The sequence below is a fragment of the Pistacia vera genome, unplaced genomic scaffold (genome assembly GCF_008641045.1).
Source record: "Pistacia vera cultivar Batoury unplaced genomic scaffold, PisVer_v2 Contig1267, whole genome shotgun sequence".
Taxonomy (NCBI): domain Eukaryota; kingdom Viridiplantae; phylum Streptophyta; class Magnoliopsida; order Sapindales; family Anacardiaceae; genus Pistacia; species Pistacia vera.
Window position 1 is genome coordinate 70,685 of NW_022195322.1, and position 6,246 is coordinate 76,930.

The window sequence follows — 6,246 nt, forward strand, 5'->3', positions numbered from 1 at the left end:
GAACTATGCTGGAGTTGAACAATTGCAAGTTGACAGTGGTGAGTTTTTAAACATCTCTCATATTGGTTATACTACATTACCTAGTTCCTTACAAACCAAATGCCTACATTTAAAAAATGTTTTGTGTGTGCCTAGAATAACTAAAAACCTTTTTAGCATATCCAAATTCACAAAAGATTATAATTTAGTAGATGAATTTACTTCTAATTGTTATGTTGTTAAAGAAAAGGTTACAAGGATAGTGTTGCTGCAGTGAGAACTTAAAACTTGACTTTATCAACTGAACCTTTCTTCCAATCCTTCCTCACAGCCTATTCCATTTAAGCAAATTGTTCCTGTCCTACCTAGTTCCAAACCTATGTCATATGTTTATGCTGTTAAGTCTAAAACTTCTTTAGATTGTGCTCTAGATTCTAATAAGACCATGTCTCCAGATTGTGTGTCTGATCTATCTAAAACAGAACATTTTAATACAGAATGTACAAAGAATTCTTGAAAATCAGTTTGATAAATAAAGTTTCAAGTGATTACATTGACAATCATGTTCCTATATTTACCATAAGCTAATTTTCATAAGTTCGGTCAAACAGATTTTTACACATATTACAGATGCTTCAATAAACTCTTGATATATTTACCAATTGTTGATATTGTGCTCATATACATTTTAAAAGCCGAAAAAAGAAATAGCCTAATGTTTACCAATATTAGTTTTGACTTTAATAATTTTTTTTGTGAAAGATTGCTTTCGCCATATAGTACTACACTCGATCACTTGTTGTCATTACTATTCACTTTTTCTTTCAAGTCTCTATATCCTGTAGAAGTACTCAAATTGGATTAGTGGTCAATTTTTAGATTTCATCGTAAAGCTAATTGGTTTCTGATTGCCTAAATCAATAGTTCAAATCGCACTTAAAAGTATGATATTTCCCATTTTTATAGAAACTTCCTCTTACTTGAATGATATTCTTGTTGACTTAAATTCAGTAATTTTGATGCCTTAAAACCTTCCTTATGCCAACAAAGTAAATTACTACTTGCACTATAGAGGACCAATTTTTTAAATATTTCAAGTATGCCAATTTTGATCCAATTAAGGTGATGTAGATGGTAAAATCTACAGTTGATTCAGAATGGACGGATCTTGTAAGGAATGAGCCACTGACAATCACGTGGACCTGCAAAGAGAGAAAGAACGAACGTGAAGGCTTGGGGGACACCGATGTAGTGTCTACCATAGATACTTCGACGCTTAAGTCAATACGGTTGAAGATATTTTAGTGAGGGCTGATAGCAAGAAAATGTTTGCCTTAATAATGTGGCTAGGGCAAGACTATTGCAAAGTGGCCGAAGCACAACTTTATGGAGGCTAAGGGTGGTAAAGCTAGTCAGAAATAAGCTTTACAGCGAAAGAGGCACGATTCTTGAGAGCAAGAACTTTGAGAGTAAAGCTATGGGTTGTACGTGAATGCGTAATGAGAGATTTGACCCCCGGTTATATAGTGAGTTAAGGAGGTTTGAATCCTACCAAAACTCTAAGTCCTAGTTTAGGAATTTGAGTAACTAAGAAAGTCATGATGTTTATCCATGTAGAAATAGGAATACTGGTTCATGTAAGATTAAGAATCTTGGATGAACTAGGAAATAAGTAGGACTTTAGGTCTTATTTTGGGACACATATGAATTAATGGGTTGGAGCTCAATTTAGCTTAATCTTGTAGAATGACCTACCTCATGGAGTAGCCTAAAACATAAGTTGACCCAATTCGTAGAGTGACCTTGCTCGTAGAGAGGTCCAACTTGTTAAGTAACCCAGCTCGTGGAGGGGGCTGGCTTATGGTGTGGACCAGCTCGTAAAATAGGCCAGCCATAAAATGGACCTTCCTAGAAGATGGGTCATCCCATTGGGTGGTTAATCCATAAGATAAATTTAAGCATGGCCCAATCAAGGTTGAACCAAGGTGCTGGAAGGGAAATGATTTTTGGTCCCCACCATTATATTCTTGAGCTGTCATCTTTTATTTTACGTAAGGATATAATTGTAATAAAAATAATATTTTTTTTCCTCAGATTTTTGTTTTCTAAGAAAGCTCTGTTTCTTTATAATTTATTTTCTTTTCCTTTTGAAGTAGTTCTTCTCTATAAAAGTCACATTCAATTATAAAAGATAAAATTCAACTACAATAAATCCAATTATACAATTCAATTAGAATTTATTTTCTAATACAATTCCATCTGTATTGTTTGAAAATATAATTAAGGTTTATGTTTACAAGGGAAGTAGGATTTTTAGAAATAATAACACAAGGGTTTGCTTCTTGTGGGGTGTGTTTACAATTTTGTTTTTTGTTTTTATAAAGGATACATTTTTAATTGAAAAGAAAATTTTGTCCATAAATGAAAATTCTACATTGATTTTGTAGTGTCTAGTTTAAAATATAATTACTATTTGATTTGGTTGTTGACTGTGAACAGAAGGCATATGAGTCTGAGAAGCCTTGGGTGGCCAGAATTATTATTTGCTAAAAAGAGGAAAAAAAAAAAAAAAATGCAAGTTGGCAATATATATTAACAATAAGATTGGGTTTTTTAATTTATGTGATAACCCTTGAATAATAAAAAGATCATTAACTTTTGAACTCTCATATAATAATAAAAAAATAATTTATATTATATATATTTACACTAATATTTATTTGAATTTTTTTTTTTTTATCATCACATTAAATCAAAATTTATAATTCTTACAGGATTATTACAATTTGTATGTCAATCTTCATCAAAAAAATATTTCTTTTTATTTCATATATGCCTACTAAAGAAATTAATTTTTCTTATTTTTCTTTATTGAAAAAGAATTCATAATTCTTATATAAGAAGACAACTAATATTTGTGTATATATAGATTTCTATCCCTTTCACTTAAATATCACCTAAATGATTTTATGCTCTGCATATAATTATTTCTTTCATCTCTTCTAGAAAATAGGGTGCGTTTGGTTCAGTATTTATATTCATATTCTCAATCCTATTCCCCAAATATTGTTTGGCACATTATTCTAGAAATATTACAATATTCTTTTAATTACTTTTAGACCCCTTCAGCTTAATAATTTCATTAAATACCCCCAGAAAAAAGTTTAAAAATTAACAAAAACACCCCTATCAACCCATACTTGCCAGATTCTGACAATCATCGTCGGTGGTAGCCGAAATCTATACAACAGCCTACCTGCCGACCAGAAATGGCCGACAGTTCATCGATCTAGCCTTTTCTGGCCAGATCTACCACAGATTTGGCCGAAAAAGGCCAAATCTGATGGCTAAAGAAATGGTTGTCGTTGACGGTCAACAATGACCAAAGAAATGGCTGTTGTTGTCTGTTTGTATGACTCGATTATATTGATTAAAACTCAAATGGTTAATTCATGATTAATTTATAATTAGTAACAATCATGAGCTCCTCTTTTGCAATAATGACTTAGCTACATGCATACTTATTGTAGTTTCATTTTTTAAACAACTTTATGACTAACTCAGGTACCTTAAAATAAGGCAAAAACATACCATCAGACTAGCTATCCTCCATGTCATGATGGACTGTAATGTCGCAAGATCACAACACCCTTTGGTCGCAGCAGATTGTAGCCATGTCCTGATCGTGGTCTGCCACGATCTGCAGATTACTATGTGATCTGCAGGTTGGGTTGGTCATGATCTGCAGATTTTGTAACTTAAATTTATATATTTTTTTTGAAAAATATAGATTATTTATATGAGTTAGCAAATAAATTTTCTTAAAGATTTTTATAAACTTTTTGCATTAGTTTTAAGTCCTACGGTGGTTAGCTTTTTGCTGTTTAAAGAATTAAAAAATAAAAATAAAATGCAGATTTAGGGACAAGTCAGATATTTTGGTAGTCAAAGGGAGTTAAACATCTACTTTCATGTTAGTATCTAACGGTATAGGGTCTATTGGTAGTTGATGATAATTTTGGGGCCTAAGGTAGTTTCTTGAGTTTCAGGGGCTTTCATGGGATTAACCCATGTTATTATTAGTAACTACCATGAGCTGACTTTTTTCCTTTCTTTAAACTCTTTTGGCAACATTGATAAATAGACATGCATATTTTATTTTAAAAGATTTTTTAAACAACTTTATAATTAATTCAAGTATGTTAAAATATGATTGTTCAACTTTATTACTAAAACAAGAACCATTTTCTTGTATGTGTAGTATACTTTTTTTTTTTTTCTTTTTTATAACTCTCTCAGGATAATTGATTAAATATGAGAAAACTACTTAGAACACACTTTTGCTTTTGACAAGTTACCATATGATATTTTTTAATTGTTTAGATAAGACCTTTCATCTACTTTTGTTCTATTTTTACTTCTCTGTAACTTTTGTGCCTTCACTTTGGTAGCTCTAGCACTAAAGTGACTCTAGCGCTAGAGTCCATGTGACTCTAGCACTAGGGTCACTAGAGTTTACCTATTTATTCTCCAAATTAATATTAGAAATTAAACATCAAAATTTCTTTAAGCTAACAAATAAATTAACTAATTATATTTTATTAACAAAATTAAAAAATTAAATATATTTTTTTAAAAAGGAATAGTAAATATATATAAGATTTTTTTTTAATTTTTTAAAAAATATGAAATTAAAAAAATTAAATTTTTTTTTTTTGCTCTAGTGCTAAAGTTAACAAAATTAAAAAAAAATATATATTGTTTTTACAAAGGAATAGTAAATGACGATCTAAATATCTAGAGACTAGAAGATGGATTTTGATTATATTAATTCTTTTTATAATTTAAAGTTTTGAAATTTTGAGTCTTTTAGGAGAATTTTGAGAATCAACCTACAAATATGAGAATAAAGTAATCTGGTAAATCATAATTATCATATACTTGATTCAATCCTAGAGTATTATATATTCCAAATCATCTAAAATGCTTAAATGTATATGTAATCGTTTCCTAGTTGTTGTATTTAAAATATGATTGGCTCTATATAGAGAGCATAATTTGATTATATTGATTCTTTCTTCTAAAAAATTTGGATGTAGGGAGAATTTTGAGTTAGGGCAAAGTAAGGTGATGAGTGAAGTGGAAGAGCAAGTTATGAAAAATAACAATGTTAATGGTGGTTATAACAAGGTAGATGGTGTTGGCGTTGGTGGTGTTGCTGTAAGGAGTATCGTGCAGCAACGTCATGCTGCTTGTGGTGGTGGTGTGGGGAATGAGGGTAGGATGAGACATGAAAGAGGGAATCGTCATAACATTGTTGTTGGGAATGCTGGTGGTTATGGAAGAGGCAATATGCAACGGATGGGAAATAGAGAGCTAGCTGATCCAATGTGCAGTGGGTGGAAGAGGTATGATCGGGATTGGTGGAAATGGATTTGGGCAAGGCATTGGTGGGGACCCTCCTTTGGTGCATCCTCACTCAATCGGATTTGGTCCGGGGTTTCTTATTGAGCAAAACTTTAGGCAACTCTCGCACCAAGGTGACGCTAGCACTAGAGCCCACATGACTTTAGCACTAGGGTCACTAGACTTTTATTCTCCAAATTAGTGTTAAAAATTAAATATCAAAGTTGATTTAAGCTAACAAATAAATTAACTAATTATATTTTATTAACAAAATTAAAAAATAAAATATATTGTTTTTACAGAGGAATAGTAAATGTATATAAAAGTTGTTTTAATTTTTTTAAAATATGAAATGAAAAAAAAAAAGATCATTTTTTTTTTTTAACCCTAGTGCTAGAGTTGATTGGACTCTAGCAACTCGAGCACTGAGGTGGTTTTCCATAACTACAAGAGTGAAGAGGGTAAAAGTTGAAAAAAATTGGATGAAATGTCTTATCTACTAAGCCAATTAAAAAGCGCCAGATTTCAATTTGACTCTTAAAAAAGGGTTTTTTAAGAAATTATTTCATTCTCTATTGAATCTTTAATTGCACTAAATTAGAACAAATTAATGTAGTACATTTTTATTATACTCCCAACATGATGGTATATTAATTTTTCTTAGAATTTAATGAAGATCAATTGAAAGGTATCATTATTGTTCCATCAATCTTTAGTTTCTAAATTAGTAATCTCAAATTTTAAGTTTTCATGTAAATTTTGCAAAACGATAACCATCAAAATATACCCATCTACAGATGAGAGAGTGGATTTTGATTATATCAATTCTTTTTTATATGTAAAGTTTTGAAATTTTGAGTG